Genomic DNA, 24,482 nt, shown 5'->3' with positions numbered 1-24,482 from the left:
TTCCCTCGAAGACAATATTTCCAACAGACAGCCCTCTCTCGGTCAGTGGGGTGTCAACATGGATGATAGGGGTAAGGCTTGGGAGTGAGATTTAAACCCACAAGCTGCCAACTGGGGGAACACACTATGAAACCAACTGCCCAATGACCTGATCCAACCGCTCTGTAACCATGCCACTACACAAATGTGGCTGTTGCTAAAACAACAAACATTCTTCACAGCAGGCTTGGGGAACTGTACAGCGCTTTCTAACACGACCTCAGATGTAAGATATGCCTCTTCCTCTCAATGACTGGTGCAGAATTTACAAGCGAAATAAACCGAACACAGCTGACTGCATTTTGGGGCTGATAAAACTCACTCGCACACTTGCCGGAAGCTTATCTTATCTAAGAGCAAATGAGAGTGAGCATTAACATTGCCCAAAAAAAAATTCACCTCTACTACCTTCCAACATCCTGGCGCATAGTATTCAACTAACATTTAGGCACAAGAATGCAGCAAAGTAAAATTCAACCATCCACACCAAACATGCAGGGGGATTGTTTCGCACCAGGATAATGCTGAAGTTGAGAAACATCAGTCATATGGAGACTGGAAAAGTTGGCAACATTCTCCCTCAAACTGAGATAATCACAGGGAGATTTAATGAGACAAGCCGGAGATAGTTGAGTAAAGTGGGTAAGGAGAAACCATTCTCACTGGCGGGGGTGGGGGGAGAGAGGAAAGAGAGAGCAGAGAGCTCAGATTCAGGACAGTTAGAAAGCTATGCATTGGGTGGTGGTGGCGGATGTATCTATCTAACTCGCTGTAAAGATCTGGAATAAAGCTACTAACAGAACGACTGGAGCAGACTGCAACCACTAAAAAGGAGGAATTGGATAAATACACAAAGTACTGCACCCCTCCTTCTGGGACATTAAACCCAAGACCCAACTTCTCTCACTGATAATTTCAGGGGGTTCTTATGATGAGTTACACAGCAGGCCAGGCAGCAGAGAAGCAGGAAAGCTGATGTTTCAGGTCTGAACTCCATCAGAAATGGGGTATTTCTGCCACCTCTGTGTGCTTAGTGGCTGTTAAGTTTCCGACATTACAACAATGACACCGCTTCAAAACCTTCCATTGGCTGCAAAATAAATGGAAATGCCCCGAGAGCATGGGAGGCGCTGTATAAACACAGACCTTTTCTTTCCATTCTTTTACGCCCAGCTACAAAAGAAAAGCCAGAGAGTTGGGGGCAGAGGGTCCAGGCCCGAAATGTCAGCTTTCCCGCTCTTCTGGTGCTGCTTGGCCTGCTGTGTTCATCCAGCTCGACACCTTGTTATCTCAAATTCTCCAGCATCTGCAGTTCCTACTATCTCTGAAACATCCACTCTATGTCCGCTTTGTCAACTCCCTTTAGCAATTTACACACCTCTGCTGGATTTCTTCTCATTCTTGTAAACTGGTGAGTTTGGGCTAAACGGCTCAATCTTTCCTCCTAAGACAAGCCGTTCATCTCTTGAAAGAAATTAGTGAACCTCCTCTGAACTGTCTCCAATGTAGCAGCTGAGCTGAAACTGCTAAATTGGGTGGGACTACCCCAGACCCTCTGCAGCTCACGTTTTTGGTTTTGGTCTCTCCTCACTTCAGGTGGGACGTGTGGGTACGAAACGCTTCACTTCAGGCGACGTCAGTAACTTCACACCAAGTGGCTACAGGGTTGCTCAGATGAGAAATGGAATTCAGACTGACACACTGAGTTGGACTGTCAGAGTAAAAAGGGATTTGCTTGGCCTGCTGCGTTCATCCAGCTCTGCACGTTGTTATCTCAGCTGGAATTACATCGAGTTTCCAGTACACAAGCAGGCACATCAGCCCCTATTTCATCACGATCTCTTTCTCAGAGTTTTCCAGCTTCCCATTAAATACTTAAAGTTATACCATTCACTTCAGCCACCTGCTGCACATTTTCACCGTTCTCTGGGTAAAAGCATTGACAAAGACGTTTATTCCTGGTTAGCATGTTTACAGCTTTCTTAAACTTATTGTGCCTAGCTCTGCAGCCTCATAGCACACCCCCACCCCCAGAGAGCGTGGAAATGCTGGCCTGATTTTCACTGTCCTCACCCCACAGATGTTGGGGCAAAGACAGTGAGCCTGGAACCTTCAGTTACTAATGGAATAGGGTCTCCTCAAATGGCACACTGCCGGGCCAGAGGGCAGCAACTCAAACATCAGCAACCCTGATACAGGTGTGGCTGTTGCCGAGGCAGGGCGTGAGGAAGGAGGAGTTGATGGTGCCTCAAAAACAAAAGAGAGGCACTCCTGAACAGGTACCTGAACTCCTCAATAGAGGGGCTGGAATGAGGGGGGTTTCCTCCACATGCTCTTAAAAACAAAGGGAGCAGGCCTCACGAAGCCATGGTGCGGTAGTGTTGGTGCTGGACTGGGGTGGATAAATTCAAAAGTCACTCAACACCAGGTCGTCATCCAACACATTTATTTGAAATCCCAAGCTTTCTTAGTGCTGCCCCTCAGCTGAAATAATGGGACCTCACCTGACTAAGGAGCAGCGCTCAAAAAGCTTGTGATTTCAAATAAACCTGTTGGACTACAACCTGGTGTCACTGATTTCTGACTTCCTCCATGAAGCAGGCAGTTATAGAGGCTCCCCTGTAGGTCACCTGGAAATTGATCATTAAATGATACACATCAGCACCTCCACCCCACCCTAGGGGAAACTCCAACAGCTGGTGGAGCTGTTATAAAAAAGGGAGTTATCCCAATGTGGTGGTCTCACTCTGTCTACAGAGCACTTGGAATGCTGTAATCTCCATGTAGGCAAGTTCCATTTCTCTGCATCAGATTCCTTATTAAATGCAAGATCAATCACAAGACAATAAAGTTACAGGGTTCAGTGTAACAGAAGAGAACCGGGGCATCCTTATCATCCCAAGCCATTGCAGGATGATTTATTACCAGAGTCAAAGTCATTTATGGTGATACACAGAGTCAAGCAACTGCAGAAACCCGGGTATAATGTGCCAACGTGATGGAAGAGATTGAAGACAGTGTTATCAAATAGTATTTACTTACAGGATGACCTACTGATTGACAATTTGTTTGGGTCAGTCAGGGCCACTCAGCTCATTATATCCTTGGTACAAACAGGAACAACAGAGCTGAATTTCAGAGGTGAGGGGAGAGTGACAGCCCTGGACTTCAAGCCAAATTTGACCAAGTGTAGCATCAAGGAGCTGTAGCAAAACTGGAATCAATGGGTATCAGGGACAAACTCTCTGGTGGGGAGAGTCATACCTGGCAAATAGGAAGATGGTTGTGGTTGTTGGAGGTCAGTCATCTCAGCTCCAGGACATCTCTGCAGGAGTTCCTCAGGGGAGTGTCCTAGGCCCAACCATCTTCAGCTGCTTCATCAATGACCTCCCCTCCACGATAAGGTCAGAATTGGGGATGTTCACCAATGACTGCACAACGTTCAGCGCTGCTCGTGACTTCTCAAATACTGTAGTGGCCCACGTTAAAATCTAACAAAATCTGGACAATGTCCAGGCTTAGGCTGACAAGTGGCAAGTGACATCAGTGCCACATAAAGGCCAGACTATGGCCGTCACTAATGAATGACAGACAGACAAACCACTGCCCTTTGACATTCAATGGTGTTACCATCACTGAATTCCTCACTGTCAACATCCTGGGGCTTATCATTGAACTGAAATTCAACTGGACTCGTTATGTCAAATAATTTATCAAAAAACAAAAAATTGTTGGAAGACTCAGCAGTCTGACTGCATCTGTGAAGAGAAATCAGAGTTAACATTTTGGGGCCTGGTGACTCAAGATATGAACTGATTCTCTTCATAGATGCTGCCAGACTTGCTGAGCTTTTTCAGCAATTTCTGTTTCTGTTTCTGATTTGCCATATGTACAATTCTTTCGTGTTTTGATCACATCAACACTTGGCTACAAGAGCAGGCCACAGGCTCGGAATTCTCTAGTGTGCAAATTCACCACTTGACTTCCCATAGCCTGCCCACTATCCACAAGGAACAAGTCATGAGTGTGATGGAATACTTCCCACTTGCCTGGATGGGTGCAGCTCCAACATCATCCAGGACAAAGCAGCCCAATTCATTGGCATCACATACATAAACATCCCACTCCCTCCAACACCAACCTACTACCACTACCTAGAAGATGCACTGCAGAAAATCACCAAAATATCCTTAGACAGCACCTTCCAAACCCATGACCTCAGCTTTAACGTTAACTTTAACCTAGAAGCACAAGGGCAGAAAGTGCAGGCAGCAGTGTGTCTCTGTATATATTCCCCTCCAAGCCACTCACCATCCCGACTTGGAAATATAATCACCATTGCTTCAATGTCACCGGGTCAAAATCCTGGAATTCCCTCCCTAACAGCATTGTGGGTCCATCACAGCACATGGGCTGCAGTGGTTCAAACATGCCCTCAGCCCCAGCTTCAAGGCTAAGTGGGTCGTGTAGTAAACACTGGCCTGGTAACCACACCACATCCCCTGAACAGAAACACAGAAAATAGGAGGAAGTAGGCCATTTGGCTCTTCAAGCTTGCTCCACAATTTGGTACAATCACAGCTGATTCTCCAACTCCGCTCCCACTTTCTCCCTGTAGTTTGATTCCTTTAGCTCTACGAAATCTAACTCCTTTATGAAAACATTTAATGTTTTCACTTCAGTCACTTCCTATGGCAAATTCCACAGGCTCCCCACTCTCTGGGTGAAGTCATTTCTCCTCCTCAGTCTGAAATGGCCCACCCTTTGTCCTTCAATTGTGACCCTAGTTCTCGACTCCCTGATCACCTGGAACATCCTCCCAGCGTTCATTTAGTCTGATCTTGTTAGATTCGTAATGGTTTCTACAAAATCCTCCCCGCCACGCACTCCGACCCCCCAACCCAACTTCAGTCTCCTAATCAATGAACAAGAAAACTGCACTCTGTGGACTGATGGGAATTAAACTGCCTTGGAACTGAGACAGCTGGTCATTCAGGAGTTAAATATCACTGGAAAGCAGTGTCTCCATGTTTGTTACTTTTGCTTCAATGTTAATTCTCCACCTTTATGAACGGGAAGCTCAGGCAGACATCAATACTGGTGCTTCAATGCTTGCCCTCTGGGTGTTTTCTTTTTTCTTTCAAGTAAGCTAGCGAGCTAGTTATCATTCTTTGTTACACACATTAAATCCTTGGGAAGGCATACGGTATTGATGCACTAGGTTAATTAAAAGATGGGCATGTTACAAACACAACACAGATGTACACCAGTATTTTCTGACTCAAAAGGCAAACTCGCTCTTAGGGTACATTTGCCAAATGATTTTCCTTTTGGGACAGAAGAGTGATGATTTTATTCTGCCTCTGTGTGCAATCTGTAATTTTATTTTCAAACATAGCCTCACACAAACACCGAACAAGACGACGCTTCTCTCTCAGCCTGAGGAAGAGCTGAAGGGCCTGGTTTAGCCAAAATCCAAAATTATCATCCTCCCAAAATCTGCCCTGTTGCTCCTTGTTAGCCCCAAGGGGCTTTTCCACCAACTTTCATTTGTATAGGGCTCTTAACATAATGAAATATCCCAAGGCACTTCACAAATAAACATCACATTGACATTCATTAAAGTAAACATTTGAGCTCAGGGTAAGCCTGGTCAAAGAGTTAGACTTGAGTAACACTGTACAAGATGATGAGGGGGACAAATAATGGCACAACAAGGCATGGCCACTAAGAGCTAGGGGAAAAAAAAGGGAGAGGATTCACCAAAGGCTGGGGGTGAGAGACGGAGCAGAGATAACCAGCCTGATTCTCATTACAGAATCACAGCCTATTCAGCTGCACTCTACCCAACCTGAAAAAGGTGTCTCACTGAGGGCGAAAACATTGCTTCAGTTTAACAAGGAGGCAAAAACCCAGAGCCTCCGATTACAAGCAGTGAATGTAGGTGATGAGAAGAAATTTACAAGGTCTACCTTGTAAATGTAAACCCACCTCCATAGCTTTCTGACAGCTAAAAAGGTCAAGTCGCCATTGTCTTACCTGGCCATAGCGCTGCTCTCTCAGAGGCACAGGCACAGCATGGTGGTCAGTTTAGCATGAGGGTCACTGTGCCTCAGGCAAGGGGAGAGGATTATTGGGAGGAAAAAAAAATGAACCCTTCATGGGAACCTCAGCTGGCGTGGGAATTGAACCCACACACTGTTGGCATCACTCTGCATTGCTAACCAGGCACCCATCGAACTGAACTAAACCTGGTTCAAGGGTGAAAACAGAAATTGCTGGAGAAAGTCAGCAAGTTTTGGAGCATCTGTGCAGAGAAAGCAGAATCATTGTTTCAGGTCCAGTAACCCTCCTTCAGAAAATTTAAACAGATAGGCTTTCCGAATTACTTGGTCCATTAGGCTGATGTGGTTGTAGGTTATCAAACTGGGGTTGACGGGAGGTTACTGTAATGTCTGCTGTACCGAGCTTGGACAGGACCAAGCCCCAGCTGGAAGTACACAGAAACAGATACTGAATCACGACACCACGTAAAAGCATTTCACGTCAGGAGACTGCATGTAAAAATCAAGAGGAGTGAATCTGACAACCAGTGAGACAGAGATGAACTTCTGAACAACAATGATAAAATTCGCACACTTCAAAAGGTCTCTACCAGCTGAAGCTAATGCTGGATTCAGCCTGGTTTCGGAAATGTTTAACATCAGCAGAATCTACAAGACCATAACTTTCAAAACAACTATATTCCCCATTCATAAACAACACATTCCCATGTTTATATTCCCATTCATTCATGATACACCAAAAATTACAAGAAGAACGAAACAGCTTCCTACCAAACAAAACCCACTTGGACCGACTTGCCCACAGCCTTGTGGTACCTGCTGTCCTGAGTCAAGGCATGATGCCAGCACCACGAGCGATCTCCCGCACCAGTCACCGACTCAGGCAGTACAGAGCTTGTGCAGGAACCCCTCAGTCTACAGAATTTCCTCACTGTCACAGGCACAGCTGAAATGAGCCACACCATTGCTCCAATGACAGTTGGTGTTGCAAAGCAATGGCCAATGAGATTCGCTGGCTTGACTGCAGTATTAAATGCTAACAGCAGAGAAGGAAAAGTAAACATAAAACTCGAGCCACCAGTATTAATGCCACCTCAAAAGGATTTGACACCTTCACGCTAACACGTTTCACAATGACCGTGCTGACAATTTTAGGGCCAAGGTAAAAGCAATCAGGCACCATAAAACATGATCAATTAAAAAGGGAGACCCTCATTTCCAATGGATATTGAGCCCCTGCTTTAGAGCTAGAATGGGTTATTTTAACTATTACTCTGTAAAGGCCCCACCAACATTAAAGAGGATTCGCTTCTCACATCCCCCCAGTTGTTTGTAAACACTGAATGGGTTCATACAAAAATGGCAATATTCAGGGACTATTCCAGAATCCCGGAATTGTTACAGCACAGCAGGCCATTCAGCCCATTACTCAAAAGGGAACCAGACCTTGTTGACAGCCCTTTAAGAAAGCAATGCCAACAGTTGACAGAAATTGGAGCCATGACATTCAGGAGCAGGCCACCCAGCCTTGACCCAGGACAAATTAACTGGCCCCAACAAAACAGAAACAAGGCATTCTGGACACACTTGACAGGTCGTGAGGACAGGAACAGGAGTTGCCAGGCCAAGTCGAATAGGAATCTTCTCCCACGCAGAGCCCCATGATCAAGAAATAACCGAACCCCGAATGACAGGGCTGACGCATTGGTCATTACTTTCATCTAGAATAGTTCAGCGGATGGTGCTTTCAACTAATTCAGTTCACCCTTATGACAAAGGGATGGTTGGGGACAATTGATATGGCAAATCTAGAGCCCCTGACCACATGTGCTCCAGAACTTGCCACTCCCCTAGCCAAGCTTTTCCAGTATATAGTTATAATAATGGTAACTATCTGACAGAGAGCGAAGGTGTGCGAGAGGGTGAGCAGCAAGCAAGGATGGTGATTTGTTTGGAGGTGGCACCGTGGGTTTGGAAGGGGCCGTCTGAAGATGTTTGGTGAATTTATGCAGAGCACCTTTTGGATAGTATACACTGCTGCTAAACATCAGTGGAGGAGGGAGTGGATGCACCCATCCAGGCAAGTGGGGAATATTCCATCACACTCCTGACCTGTGCCTTGTAGATGGAGGACAGGCTTTGGGGAGTCAGGTGGAGAGTTACACAGCCGAGAATTCCCAGCCTCTGACCTGCTCTTGAAACCAACTATTTACATCACTAGTCCAGTTCAGTTTCTGGTCAATGGTAGCCCCCAAGGACTTTAATGCCAAGAGATCACAGATTGTCTCTTACTGGCGATGGTCACAGCCTGTCCTTTGTGTGGCACAATGTTACTTGCAGCATTTGAACTTGGACTGCTTCAATGAGGAGTTGAAAATGATTTTAAGCATTATGCAATCATCTGCAAACATCTCCACTTCTGACATTATGAAGGAGGGAAGGATCATTTAAGTAGCTGAAGATGGAGGCGCCCTAAGACACTACCCCAAGGAATCCCTGCGGAGATGTCCTGGAGCTGAGATGATTGGCCTCCAACAACCACAACCATCTTCCCATGTGTCAGGTATGACTCCAACCACAGGACAGTTTGCCCCGATACCTATTGATTCCAGTTTTGTTAGGGGCTCCTTGATGCCACACTCAGTCAAATACAGTCTTGACATCAAGGGCTGTCACTCTCACCTCACCCTCTGGAATTCAGCTCTTTTGTCCATGTTTGACCCAAAGCTGTAATGAGGTCAGGAGCTGAGTGGCCCTGGCGGAACCCAAACTGGGCGTCACTGAGCAGGTTATTGCTGAGCAGGTGCTGCTTGATAGCCCTGTTACTGACACCTTCCATCACTTTACTGATCGAGAGGAGACGGATGGGACGGTAATTGGCCGGGTTGGATTTGTCCTGCAATTTTCCACATTAGAACATAGAACTGTATAGCACAGGAACAGGCCATTCAGCCCACAATGCTGTGCCAAACATGATGCCAAATGAAACTAATTGCTCCTGCCTGCCAATGGTCCATATCCCTCAATTCCCTGCATATTCATCTACTTACCTACTAGTCCCTTCAATGCTCCTATTGTATCTACCTCCACCACTACGCCTAGCAGTGTGTTCCAGAACCTTATGACTAAAAAAGACTTGCCCCTCATATCTCCTTTGTCTTTCCCCCCCTCTAACCTAAATGCACACCCACTAGTATTAGATATTTCAACTCTTGGAGAAATAAAATAAAAAGATTCTGACCATCAACCCTGTCTATGCATCTCAATTTTACAGATTTCTAACAAGTCTTCCTCAGCCTGTAGTGCTCAAGAGAAAACAATAAGTTTTTTTTCTAGCTTGATCTTATAGCTCATCCCCTCTAATCCAGGCAGCGTCCTGGTAAACCTCTTCTCCAAAAAGTGTCCACTTCGTTCCTGTGAACGTGGTGACCAGAACTGAACACAACATTGTTGGGTTGATGCTAGTGTTGTAACAGTACTGGAACAGCCTGGTCAGGGGAGTGGCAAGTTCAACTCTTCAGTACTGTTATGATGTTTGGTTGTTTTCAGGCACCATATAAACTCAAGTTGTTGTTGAATCACTTTGCTGGGTCACAGAGCAGCAGGTGCACCTCCAGAAGCAGCGAAAACCATTTGGGCTGCTCTGGTCCTGGACTCAGCCTCCCTCTCGCCTCTACATAGTGAGGGTGACAGTAACCACGACCAGATGTACAGTCTTCATTCAGTGGAACTGGCTCACTAAGTCCAGCAGCAGTCTGGTAACAGTTTCCAAGATGGAGCTCCAGAAGAATCACTGGGACCAACTTGCCAGAGGAACACAGTCTCTGCCAAACCACTTTCTTCACAGGGCCCACTCTCCAATAACGCAGACCAGTCAACTCTGTGAACCTATGGCTTCCAGACCCCTGACACGACCCCGACCCCGCCCCCACCCCTGCCACAAAGCCTGGACATACACTCCCCACCCTCCAAACGCTCGACACACCACTCCCTTGGTCCAGAATACCAGCAGTATGGGCACCAAATCCAACTGCAAAACTATGACTGGTGCTGATGCAAGTTCCTGCTGAAATCTACTAGATGGTGCCGAGGCCTAATCCTCCACCCACGCCAGCATTCTTGTTCACAATCTAACAGTCACGGTCCCAACTGGGCAGGATCCGAGTGGTGTGAGACTGCGCTCGGCAGCAAGGAATTGGTGAGCAGTTATTGAAGTCACTGTCATCCTCAATGTAGGGAGGCAGGAGCAAGAAATGGATTTGGGAATTACTGCATTTCAAAGGCTCATTCTGTTCAGCTCTTACACAGTCAACACAAGCACATGCTCATTGTGTGAAGATACGGGTCTGTCAGTCTTCACCAGCTTGGCTCAGGCTCTAATGCGATGGTCCACAGACTGAGGAAAAGTTCAAGATTTGCGATTCTGCCTCATAAATAACGCATGTTTACGAGGCTAATAAACATAACCATTACCATCTGCTGGACTTTACAAAGGCAACTTCCACAGGCTTGCATTCAAAGTCCGTTATTAGCTGTGCGGGATTTTCTATTTGCAATCATGTTAAGTTTGCATCAAACCCTGGTTAGACCACACTTAGACCACAGCACACAATTCTCATCTCCACATTAGAAAAAAAAACCAGCATTGGTGAATGTGCAAAATAGATTTACAGCTCAATACAAAGTGGCTTTATCAGTACTAAATGAAGACACTGCGTGTCTCCTCAATATTAACAAAAAACTGACTTGACAGAGCTCTCGAGGTTTTATATAGGAGACAGATAATGTTTGCTCCTGTGGGGAGAAACTAAAATCAGGAGTTATATGTAAAAGAAAGAAAGTCACTAATAAACCTATTGAAAAGGTCACAGTGCAAGCAAGCAATGCAGATATCGCTCCCACAGCTGGTGAAAGGGCAGAAATCGATGCATTTCAGGAGAAGCTGGTTAAATAGGACAAGAAAAAGTGAGTCCAGTGGAAAAGGTGAGGTGCAGCAAGGTGTGAGGAGATCTCTGTCCTGAGGATAAAACCCCAAAAACGATCAGCTCAGCGGTGACCAGTTTTTAACCCTATAAACAATATATAACTGGTTTAGAGTTTCGCCGAGCACGAGGACTGGCTGGAGGAGGCGGTTACACAGCTGCATCAACATCAGAACCAGGCAGAACTGTTTGCTCTGGGATCACAGAATAAAGTTTCAGGTGTTGGTCAATAGAGAGAGAAAAATCTGCTTTAAAGATGTGTAAACGGCCTGCGCCCCTTCCCGAGGGGTATATACCACCAGGGATAGTAAGAACTGCAGGTGCCAGAGGCAGAGATAACACGGTGTGGAGCTGGATGAACACAGCAGGCCAGGCAGCATCAGAGGAGCAGGAAAGCTGACATTTCGGGTCTGGACGGTGGGGGGACGGGGTGGGGGGGACGGGGCAGGGGTTTGGCATTGTTCACTACTGTCTTTCACAGAGGCTGGTTGTACAGTTGGTATGTTGTCGTCTCAGGGTTAGTCACGGGGGTATGGCTGTCACAGACAAAACTGCATTTATTGCTCATTTACAACATGCCTCTAACGTTACAATACTTTCCCTTGGCTCATGAGTGCCCCAGCAGAAACATGGTTTTTCCTCTAGCTCTGCTGCCAAATCCTTTCAATGTTTTCCACATCATGGTCAGATGGCCCTCAAATCGCCAAAACACACAGTGAACACAAGTCAGGTTTATCCAAACTTTCTTCATAATTTAACTCTTTTCACGCCAGGATCTGGGTTACCTTCCCAAGGAACAGGTGGTGTCCAGACTTACTCCCAATGGAGCTTGGCTCAGTCTCTAAAGCTGAAGAATTCCTTCCTGCTCTACATTTGCAGCCCTCTTAGGGGATGCTAAGTGGGATCTTTTAGCCTTTTTGACAGCTTGCCGACTTTCAGTTGCTTCAGCAGCAGGAGCCTAGGAGAAAGCTTGAGGGCAGCCTGGGAAGGTAAGCTTTCACTCAATAAATTTGGAAGGTTTTTTTTCCCCCCCACATCTGTCATCTTTCAGGGTGGTCACCTCAACACCTAATCCTCTGGGAGCAGTTCGGAGGCCCAAGCCGGAGTCTGTGCGAGTATATAACGGAGTAAATGTACTGGAGGACACAGCAAAACTAAAAACTAATTAATTTTAAATAATTAACTAAGTCGAGACGACGTCAGGCCAGATGATGTGTTGTAGCTGTGTGGCGTCGGAGGTGGCTGATCCCATTGAGAATGGCAGTGACCACATCTGCAGCAAGTGTTGGCTGCTTGAGGAGCTCCGGCTCAAAGTTGATGAGCTGGAATCCAAACACCAAGCACTGCGGCACATCCGGGAGGGGGAGAAATACCTGGAGACTGTGTTCCAGGAGGGAGTCATACCTGGTAGATTAACTAATGTTAATTCGATGGGCAGGCAGGGACAGCAGCACGTGACTGCGAGTGAGGCAGGTAGAGGGAGCCGCAGCCCTTGACATTGTCCCACAGGAAGGAGGCACTTGCACCCTGCGTGGATGAGGAACAGAGCTGCAGGAAGGATGAGTCAACTGACCATGGCACCATGGTCCAGGAGGCCATTCAGGAGCAGTGGGGGGGGGGGGGGGGGGAAGCAAGAAGACAGATTGTATTTGTAGAGGATTCCATCATCAGGGAGATAGACAGTATCCTCTGTGAGCAGAATAGAGAATCCCACATGGCGTGTTGCCTGCCCGGTGCCAGGGTGCGAGACATCTCTGACCAGCTTGAGAGGATACGAGACAGGGAGGGGGAGGATCCAGCTGTTGTGGTCCATGTAGGTACCAACAACATAGGCAGGAATTGGGGGTAAAAGAAGACGTGTTTTGGGATTATAAAACGCTAGGAACAAAATTTTTTTAAAAAATAGGTCTTCAAGCGTCATAACCTCTGGATTGCTGCCCGAGCCACGTGCACAATTGGCGTAGGAAGGCAAGGATCAGGGAAGTAAACACATGGCTAAAAGAGAGTGGTGTGGGAAAGAGGGTTTCCTTTTCACAGGGCACTGGCATCAGCGCTGGGACAGGAGGGATCTATACCGTTGGGATGGACTCCACCTGAACAGGGCTGGGTCCGGTGTTTTGGCAAAAAGGGTAAAGAGGGTGGTTCATAGGACTTTAAACTAGTAAGTAGGCCGGGGGGAGTGGGTGGGGGGGGAAGGAGGAGAAGAAATTAGCATAGAGGGAGAATTAAAATTAACGTAAGGCAAAGCAGCAGGTGAGGAGGCAACGAGGAAGCTTCAACTCCATTGAAAATTAGAAAAAAAAAGTTAAGGGAAGAAGAACTCAAGCGCTGTTAGTAATGGAGGTGACAGGACCCAAAAAGAAGGTGCAATAAACTGGCATTAGGGCACTGAATGCTCGGAGCAATCGAAACAAGGTGGATGAGCTGACGGCACAAATCATGGCAAATGGGTGTGATTTAGTGGCCATTACAGAGGCATGGTTATAGGATGGTCTTGACGGGAATTAAATATCCAGGGGTGTCAAACTGTTTGGAAGGACAGACAGGAAGGTAAGGGAGGTGGTGTCACTCTGATTTTTAAGGATGATATCAGAGCGGTAGTGAGAGATGATGTAGGTTCCACGGAAGAAAACGTTGAATCCATTTGGGTGGAAATTAGGAATAGCAGGGAGAAGAAGTCACTGATAGGTGTGGTCTATAGGCCACCAAATAAAGACATTGTGGTGGGGCAGGCAATAAAGCACAGAAATAGCTAATGCATGTAAAAATGGTACAGCAATTATCATGGGGGATTTTAATCTACACATCGATTGGTCAAACCAGGTTGGTCATGGCAGCCTTGAGGAGGGGTTCATAGAATGCATCTGTGATAACTTTCTTGAACGATATGTAATGGAACTTACGAGGGAACAAGCTACCAATCTTCGATCTAGTCCTGTGTAATGAGACAGGATTAATGAATGATCTCACAGTTAGGAATCCTCACGGAAGGAGTGATCACAGTATGGTCGAATTTAAAATACAGATGGAGTGTGAGAAGATCAAATCCAGTACCTATGCCCTGTGCTTAAACAAAGGAGATGAAGGGATGAGGGAGGACTTAGCTAAGGTAGAATGGGAGCAAAAGAACTTCATGATGGGTCAATTGAGAAACAGTGAATGACTTTCAAAGCGATTTTTCACACAGTGCTCAGAAGTATATTCCAGTGATAAGGAAAAACTGTAGGAAGAGACAGAGCCAGCCATGGTTGTCTAAGGAAATAAAGGAAAGTATCAGATTTTAAAAAATACATACAAAAAAATAGCAAAGAGTAGTGGAAAAGGAGTAGACTGGGAAATGTTTAAAGGCCAACAGAAAGCCACAAAAAATGCTATAAAGCAAAGTAATACAGATTATGAGAGTAAACTAGCACAGAATATAAAAACAGGCAGCAAAAGTTTCTATAAATATGTAAATTGTAAAAGAGTGGTGAAGGTAAACATTGGTCCTTTAGAGGATGCGAAGGCCAGTTTAATAACTGAGAATGAGGAAATAGCCAAGACATTAACCAGTTATTTCATGTCAGCCTTCACAGTGGAAGACACAATAACATGCGGAAAACTGATTGCAAGAAGGTTATAGCAGGTGAGGCCCTAGAAACTACCATTATCACTAAGGAGGCAGTGCTGGGCAAGCTAATGGGGCTAAAGATAGACAAGTCTCCTGGCCCTGATGAAATGCATCCCAGGGTACGAAAAGAGGTGATGGGGGAAATAGCAAATGCACCAGTAATTATTTACCAAAATTCACTGGACTCTGGGGTGTTCCCACAGATTGGAGAACGGCCAATGTGACGCCAATGTTTAAAAAAGGAAGTAGACAAAAAGTAGGTAATTATAGGCTAACTTCAGTAGTGAGGAACATGCTTGAATCTATCATTGAGGAAGAAATAGCAAGACATCTGGATATAAATTGTCCCATTGGAAACACCCAGCATGGGTTCATGAAGGGTAGGTCATGTTTAACTAATTTGGTGGAATTCTTTGAGGACATTACTCACATGGTGGACAATGGGGAACCTGTGGATGTGGTGTATCTGGATTCCCAGAAGGCATTTGACAAGGTGCCACACCAAAGGCTGCTACATAAGATAAAGTTGCACGGTATTACAGGTAATGTATTAGCATGGATAGAGGATTGGTTGACTAGTAGAAAGCAAAGAGTAGGGGTAAATGGGTGTTTTTCTGGAGGGCGGTCAGTGGCTAGTGGTGTGCCTCAGGGATCAGTGTTGGGACCGCAATTGTTTACAATTTACATGGATGATTAGGAGTTGGGGACAAAGCGTGGTGTGTCAAAATTTGCAGTTGACACGAAGGTGAGTGGTAGAACAAAGTGTGCAGAAGACACAAAGTCTACAGAGGGATATAGACAGTCTAAGCGAGTGGGCAAAGTTCTGGCAGATGGAGTACAATGTTGATAAGTGTGAGGCCATCCATTTTGGTAGGAATAACAGCAAAATGGACTAGTTTTAAATGGTGAAAAAATTGCAGCACGCTGCTGTGCAGAGGGACTTGGGTGTCCTTGTGCATGAATCGCTAAAAGTAGGATTGCAGGTACAGCAGGTAATTAAAAAGGCAAATGGAATTCTGTCATTGCTCGAGGGATGGAGTTTAAAAACAGGGAGGCCATGCTGCAGCTGTATAGGGTCCTGGAGAGGCCACACCTGGAGTACTGTGTGCAGTTTTGGACTCCTTACTCGAGAAGGGATATACTGGCACTGGACGGGGTGCAGAGTAGATTCACTCGGTTGATTCCAGAGTTGAGAGGGTTGGGTTATGAGGAGAGACTGAGTAGACCGGGATTATACTTATTGGAATTCAGAAGAATGAGGGGAGATCTTATAGAAACAAATAAGATTACGAAGGGAATAGATAAGGTGGAGGCAGGAAGGTTGTTTCTGCTAGCAGGTGAAACTAGGACTAGAGGACATCACTTCAAAGTAAAGGGAAGCAGATGTAGGACTGAGGTCAGGAGGAACTTCTTCACTCAAAGGGTTGTGAATCTGTGGAATTCCTGGCCCAGTGAAGCAGATGAAGCTACCTCGCTGAATGTGTTTAAGGTAAGGCTGGATAAATTTTTGAACAGTGAAGGAATTAAGGATTATGGTGAACAGGTGGGTAAGTGGAGCAGAGTCTCAAAAAGATCAGCCATGACCTTATTAAATGACGGGGCAGACTCAAGGGGCTGGATGGCCTACTCCTGCTCCTAGTTCTTATGTCCTGGTGTCTCCAGGATTCATACATTCAGATCCCTCAAAATCCAAACCGCTGGAGGACTGATTTCAGCACTTTACATTCATGCTCTGACTTGGTTTTCTCACGTCTGAAGTGATGACCTCACACTTGGCCACAATGAAGTCCATTTGTGCATCCACTTCAGAGAACTGCAATTAAACCGACTTTACAAAAGGCAAGCCAAGAACTCATGTCCCAATAGCTTGCACTAACCAAGTGGGTGGGGTAACTTATGGTTAGCACTGGTCAATTATTCAGTTCACCCTTGGGTGACCATTGGTGTGGATTTTCCTCCCATAGCCCAAAGATGTGCAGATTAGCTGGAATAGCCATGCTAAATTGCCCATACCATCTAGGGGTACGCAGGCTAGGTGGGTTTGGCATGGGAAATGCAGGGTTTTACAGGGATAGGATAGGTGTATGGGTCTAAGTGGGATGCTCTTCAAAGGGTCAGTGTGGACTGCTAGGCCAAATGGCCTGCTTCCACGCTGTAGGGATTCTATGACGATAAGCGAATAATTGTAAATTCCTAGGAATGTAGTGAGTTTGTTAATTGAACCAGATATTATAGGATTTTCTTGTGTTGGAACACCAATCGAGGAAAGCACTAGGGTGCGAATAAACTTGTGTTTATACTGCTTCACCTCAAAACCAATCATGGCACCACAGAAGTATTTTCACACAATCCCCATCTGTAAATGATGCTCAATATCAATTCGGAGTGTACCAAAAAGAACGGGTAGCGAAGTTGGACAAATTGGTAGCCATAGTTTAAAGGGTTTAGATGGGGAGGAATTTGTTAAGCGTGTCAAGAAAACTCTTTTGTGGACGTACCTACTAGAGAAGGAGCAATATTTGACCTTCTGTTGGTAACTAAGGCAAGACAAATAAGTGAGGTATTAGTGGGGCAGCCCTTTGGGACCAGTGATCATAACACTGTTTTAAAACAGTTATGGAAAAAGGATGGCAGTGATCAAAAATTAAATTTCTAAATTGGGTTAAGGCCAATTTTGACAGTATTAGACAGGAACTTTCAAAAGTTGATCCCTAGAGGCTATTTGCAGGTGGAGGGGCGGTTGGGGAGAGAGAGGCCTCCAAGAAAAAGATAATGGGAGTTCAGAGGCAGTGTGTTCTTGTTAGTGCAAGGCCAGTAAGTGTATGCAATGCTGGGTGACGAGTGAAATGGAGGTTCTGATCAAGAAAAAAAAGAGGCTGAGATGCATCATGTAGAGTCAGCTGAGGTTGTGCAAATTCCCAGAAAAGCATAAGGGCAGCAGGAGTATACTGGAGGGAAACGAGGAGGACAAAAAAATAAAAGGAGACGTGAAATGGCTTCAGCAAATAGAGTTAAGGAGAATTCAAAGAGATTCTATAAATACGTTAAGTGCAAAAAAGAGTAAGTATGGAGAGAACAGGACCCTTCACGATCAATATGGCCATCTACGCGAGGAGCCACAGGAGATGGGTAAGATAACAGACAAATATTTTGTGTCAGCATTTACTGTAGAGAAGGACATGGAAGTTAGGTAACTTGGGGAAATAGTGATGAAATGAAACAGAAATTGATGTTACAGAAGAGGTGGTGCTGGAAATCTTAGAAGATATTGAGAGAGAGATAAATCCGAGACCCAATCAGATGTCCCCCAGAACTTTGTGGGAAGCTACAGGAGTTGGGCTCCTTACTGGGATATCCATACAGGAGTAAGGAGCTGGGCTCCTTACTGGGATATCCATATCATCAATAGCCAAGGGTGCAGTGGCAGAAGACTGAAAGTAGGATAATATGATGCCATTACTTAAGAAGGCTATAAGGAGAAGCCTGGGAACCACAGACTGATGAGTCTGACATCAGTGGTGGGGTGGGTAAATTGTTGGAGGAAATTCTGAGGGACAGGATTTATATACATTTGGAAAGGTAGCACTGACTAGGGATAGTCAGCATGGCTTTGTGCATGGAAATTCATGTCTCACTAGCTCAACTGAATTTTTTTGGAAGAGGTGACAAAGAAGATCAATGAAGGCAGAGCTGTATACATTGTCGAACACCTTGCTGGAATCCACGTAGACAATGTTCCACATGGTAGACTGGTTAGCAAATTTACATTACTCAAGCTCCATTGAGAACAAGCCAATTTTGTATCCAATTAGCTAGAAGGTAGGAGACAGAGGGTGGTTATGTAGGGTTGTTTCTCACTGTGACCAGTGGCGTGCCACAATGTGCAGGCTCTGGATGTGAGTTTGCTCGCTGAGCTGGAAAGTTAGAATGGTGACGGAACGTCTGAAAACTAGGTAACATCAGTGAGCCTCCGATGAAGCGCTGGTGTTATGTCCCACTTTCTATTTATCTGTTTAGGTTTCCTTGGGTTGGTGATGTCATTTCCTGCATTGGTGATGTCATTTCCTGTTCTTTTTCCTCAGGGGGTGGTAGATTGAGAAAAGGAACAGAAAATAGCATCACCAATGCAGGAAATGACATCACCAACCCAAGGAAACCTAACCAGATAAATAGAAAGCGGGACATAACACCAGCGCTTCGTCGGAGGCTCACTGATGATGTTACCTAGAATGGTGACGAAACGTCTGAAAACTAACCTTCCAGCTCAGTGAGCAAACTCACATCTAGAACCTCGACCTGAGCTACAAATCTTCTCAAAACTCGCTAACAGTGTGCAGGGTCCACTGCTTTTCATCATTTATATAAAAAAGTCAGATGTGAATGTAGGAGGAATGGTTTGCAAGTTTGACAGATGACAAAAATTGGTGGTATAGGGGATAAAGATTCTCTCAAGAGTATAATGGGACCAGCGATCAGATAGGTTGAGGAATGGCAAATGGAATGGAGTTTACATAAAATGTGGGATGTTGCCATTTGGAAAGGCAAATTCAGGGCAGGACTTGTACAGTTAAATGGGAAGGTCCTAGTGAGTGTTGCTGAACAAACATATCTTGTAGTACAGGTTCTTATTTGCTTCAAAGTGGAGTCAAAGACAGATAGGGTACTGAAGGCAGCATTTGGTATGCTTGCCTTTATTGGTCAGTGCATTGAGTATAGGAGTTGGGAGGTCACGTTGCGGCTGTACAGGTCATTGGTTACGCCAGTTTTCGAATACAGCATTCAATTCTGGACTCCCTGCTACAGGAAGGATGTTGTTAAATTTGAGAGGGTGCAGAAAGGATTTACAAGGACGTTGCCAGGGTTGGTGGGTTGGAGCTAAAAGCAGAGGCTGAAATAGGCTGGGGCTGTTTTCTTCTGGAGTACAGAGATGGAGGGGTGACCTTACAGGAGTTCATAAAATCATGAGGGGCATGAATAGGGTAGATAGCCAATGCCTTATCCCCAGGATGGGAGAAGTCTAAAACTAGAGGGCAAAAGTTCAAGTTGAGAGGGGCAACATTTTCACACAGGGTGGTGCATTAATGGAATGAGCTGTCGGAGGAACTGTAGGAGTGGCTACAATTACAACATTTAAAAGGCATCTGGATGGGTATATGAATAGGAAGGGTTTAGACGGATATAGGCCAAATGCTGGCAAATGAGAAGAGGTCAAATTGGGATGTCTGGTTGGTATGGACAGGTTGTGGCTGTTCAAGTCACTGGGTGAGGCCACTTGTCCCTGTTATAGTGAGGACTTGTTAAACTCAAAAGATTTTTGAAAAAGATTTATAAGGATGCTGCTGGAACTGGGTCGTCTGAGCTATAGGGAGAGGCTGTATAGGCTGGGGACTATCTTCCCTGGAGCATCAGAGAATGAGGGTGATCTTAGAGAGGTTTATAAAACCACGAGGGACATGGATCGGGTGAAATGCTAAAAATCTTCTCCATAGTTTCAGGTTGTCCAGAACCAGTGGGCGCAGGGTCAAAGGTGAGGTGAGGTGGGGTGGGGGGGGGGGGGGGGGTGGAGAAATAAAGATTTACAAAGGGACTGAAGAGGGTAATTTCACCCCCCCCACCAAGACGTTGGCATGCGTACAGAATGAGCTGCCAGAGGAAGTGGAGGAGGCTGGTAAAATTAGAGCGTTTAAAAAGGCATCTGGATGGGTATAAGAATAGGAAGGATTCAGAGGGATTATGGGCCAAATGCTGACAGATAAGACTAGATTAATTAAGCATAAAAATCGGGTCAGCACAGATGAACTGGACTGAAAAAAGGTCTCTTTCCAGGCTGTACATCGCTAGGACTATGACTATATGAGGGGAAACAGCTTCTCAGCATTTACCCTGTTAAGCCCTTTAAGAATCTCAAGTGTTTCAATGAGAACATCTCTCATTTGTCTAAACTCAGTAAGTTGGGTCCTAGACTGTTTAACCTTTGCTTGTAAGACAATCCCTCCCATACCAGGGATCATCCCAGCGAAATAACTTTCCTCAGATAAGGGAATCAGGCCTGTTCTCAGGTTTGTCAGTCAGTGAGTGGCCATCAGCAGGGTGGGGGTGGCTGCAAAGGGAGGCAGGGGACAGTTTGCACCCCCGTTAACGTAAAGGAACACAGAGGTGGCAGAATTAATGAAATTCAGAGCTGAAAGGACTGAATCCAGGAGTTCTGAATCAGAAATTAATCCACCTGATGGTCTGATCTAGTCTCTGAAAAGATCCAATTCAGTCCTTTATGCTTTGTTCACAGAGAAGGAGGCGACACCGGACCTCAGGCTGCCAAAGGCAGTGGGAGGTGAAGATCATAGATGGCAGCGACAAATAATTAAGACTTTTCTGAAGAAGGGTGCTGACCCGAAACATTTAAAAAAAAACTTTCCTGCCCCTCTGAGCTCCTCCAGCTTCACATGGGGTGACACGGTGGTTCAGCGGTTGGCACAGCTGCCTCACAGCACCAGGGACACGGGTTCAATTCCACCCTCGGGTGACTGTCTGTGTGGAGTTTGCACATTCTCCCTGTGTCTGTGTGGGTTTCCTCCGGGTGCTCCGGTTCCCTCCAACAGTCCAAAGATGTGCAGGCTATGTAGATTGGCCATGCTAAATTGCCCGCAGTGTTCGGGGTTCTGTAGATTAGATGGGTTTATGGTGGGGGGGGGGGGGGGGGGGGGGGGGGGGGGGGAGATAGGTGGGATGCTCTGTGGGTTGGTGTGGATTTGTTGGGCCAAAGGCCCTGTTTCCACACTGTGGGGATTCCACGATTCCATGACTGTGTTATCTCAGCCTGCAGCATCAGCAGTTCTTACTACTGCGGAATAATTTGGACTGACATGATCCAATATCCTGTGAAGACACTGTCACTGTACTGGCTTTGTCAGGGTCTTCCATTAACACCACATCTTTCTGTTTGTGTTCCTTGCTTTCAAAACTGCTTTTCCTCAAACTTCAGAGATAATGGGAACTGCAGATGCTGGAGAATTCCAAGATAATAAAATGTGAGGCTGGATGAACACAGCAGGCAAGCAGCATCTCAGGAGCACAAAAGCTGATGTTTCGGGCCTGGACCCTTCATCAGAGAGGGGGATGGGGAGAGGGAACTGGAATAAATAGGGAGAGAGGGGGAGGCGGACCGAAGATGGAGAGTAAAGAAGATAGGTGGAGAGAGTATAGGTGGGGAGGTAGGGAGGGGATAGGTCAGTCCAGGGAAGACAGACAGGTCAAGGAGGTGGGATGAGGTTAGTAGGTAGATGGGGGTGCGAGGAAGGGATGGGTGAGAGGAAGAACGGGTTAGGGAGGCAGAGACAGGTTGGACTGGTTTTGGGATGCAGTGGGTGGGGGGGTGGGGGTGGGGAGAGCTGGGCTGGTTGTGTGGTGCAGTGGGGGGAGGGGACGAACTGGGCTGGTTTAGGATGTAGTCGGGGAAGGGGAGATTTTGAAACTGGTGAAGTCCACATTGATACCATTAGGCTGCAGGGTTCCCAATGTGGACTTCACCAGTTTCAAAATCTCCCCTTCCCCGACTACATCCTAAACCAGCCCAGTTCGTCCCCTCCCCCCACTGCACCACACAACCAGCCCAGCTCTCCCCACCCCCCCCCACCCACTGCATCCCAAAACCAGTCCAACCTGTCTCTGCCTCCCTAACCTGTTCTTCCTCTCACCCATCCCTTCCTCGCACCCCCATCTACCTACTAACCTCATCCCACCTCCTTGACCTGTCCGTCTTCCCTGGACTGACCTATCCCCTCCCTACCTCCCCACCTATCTTCTTTACTCTCCATCTTCGGTCCGCCTCCCCCTCTCTCCCTATTTATTCCAGTTCCCTCTCCCCATCCCCCTCTCTGATGAAGGGTCCAGGCCCGAAACATCAGCTTTTGTGCTGCTGAGATGCTGCTTGGCCTGCTGTGTTCATCCAGCCTCACATTTCCTCAAACATCCCTGTGTTAATAAATCATACTTTTATTATTTTGGTAAAGCCTAGGATATAGAAGGATTTAACTGGAATCACTCATCTCCTGAACACTTCATTTACACCCCTACACCCACCCACCACTTCAACATGCCAGATCAATTTGTTCTCTCACTTTTCTCAAGCTCTGGGTTGATTGGGGGTGGGGAGTGGGATGGTTTCAGCCACGTCTGCCTGAGTGCACTCTCCATGACATCGACACACCACACAGCAACAGAAAGCCATGGAAAGGGGTGGCCGAGGGGACAAACTGTTTCGGACTTGCCGGCAGTCAGTCACCAGCAGAAGCCAGCCCCATGTTTGACCCCCAAAAATCGGCCATAAAGAAACTGGCTCACACAGGGAATGACCGTTAAAACCGGATGTACTTACAGTGCACTAACTTTACCTTCACCTCGCTGCCAGCAACACAGTAAATCCATGGCAGACTAAAGAGTGGCATCTAAACTGATCACTCTTTTACCAGAAATGACCGAATGGTTGGGCTAATACATTACTTAGCAGAATGGCGTTAGCTATTCTGGAACATGTTAATCCAGTACCACTGCATTGTATTCCTGTTATTAGTGGATGCAAAGTATTGTGACACTTCCCTCACATTTTCCCAGCTTTGTGGCTACTATGAATCACTCAAAGACTTGCAAAGAAATAAACTGCACTTGCGCACATCAAATCTGACTAAGGACAGAGCACACTCCGGCTGCTTACCTTACTGCCTCCCGTCCCAGTTACAGAGGCCAGCTGGGTTAGAAAGCTGCCAAAGCAAAACTGTATTAAGATCAGGTCAATCCCATTATTTGAAAGGCTAAATAAATAGCGGGTCTCACATTGCTGCACAGCCTCAATTAAACTGAAACTATCATTCAACTTCCCAGCTGCTGCTCAATCCCAACAGCAATGCTGTGAGTTTTTGCAGTGTTAAACAGAAGTGGGGGTGGGGGGGGGGGTGGAAAAGAGAGAGAAATAACGAGAGACAGAGAAAAATAACGGGGAGGAGGAAAGGAGGAAGATGGGTGGGGGGAAAAAAAGGAAGAGGAAAAAAGGGAGGGACCCACATGCCCTAATTGAATCTGCTGTACCTTCAAGGCACTGCATGTGTAACAGCTGTGTGAGAAGGTGACAAAAAGGGAGGCACAGCATTGGCATGCAGGCAGTGGGCTAGGAAATTGCCAGTGGAGATGAAGAATAGCCTCACGTTCTGCACTGTATGTTTATTGTAACTAAGAGAAGAATTCACAGACACACGTCTTAGAGAAAAGCCAGCACAATTAATTATTTTCTACTGTGAATCTGAACTGAAGGTGAGGAAGACCCACCCAAGACAATTCAACACCTCAAGAGAAGGAATTACAGAGAACTGTAATAAATGGGCCAAGGAATTAAAAATGTGCAGTTGAGCTTGCACTTATACTAGTAACAGAACAAGACCAGATTTGGCAAAAGGCATTAAAAGTTGTGGGCCAAAAGTTGGGTACATGAAATTAGGCCACAGATCAGCATTGAATGGTGGAACAGGCTCGAAGGGCTGAATGGCCTATTGCTCATGTTTTACATGACGCCTGGACTTCCAGCAGCTACTTTCTGTATAGCTCATGCCACATGTAGTTCAGACTGGAAGTGTGCTTTTCAGAGACCACCAGCTTGATGAATGACTTCGATCAACATGCATTGGTTGTCTAGACAAGCAGAAAAAAAAGGTTAAAAACAGGAAGACTGGGAGACACAAGCAGCAAGGTCCTTTGAACCTTCCTTCTTGAGCTGGGGCTGTGTTGGAGCAGAAATGT

The 24,482-nt window shown here is 46.1% G+C and overlaps 1 protein-coding gene across 11 annotated transcripts in view; it reads right to left on the bottom strand.

The window, feature by feature from the left end:
* Positions 1-24,482, bottom strand: part of LOC125466567 (polyhomeotic-like protein 2) — a 271,012-nt gene that overhangs the window by 177,976 nt on the left and 68,554 nt on the right. The gene's annotated exons all lie outside the window — the stretch shown is intronic.

Source organism: Stegostoma tigrinum, chromosome 28 (genome assembly GCF_030684315.1).
Source record: "Stegostoma tigrinum isolate sSteTig4 chromosome 28, sSteTig4.hap1, whole genome shotgun sequence".
NCBI classification, from domain to species: Eukaryota; Metazoa; Chordata; class Chondrichthyes; order Orectolobiformes; family Stegostomatidae; genus Stegostoma; species Stegostoma tigrinum.
This window is presented reverse-complemented; position numbering and strand designations above follow the sequence as displayed.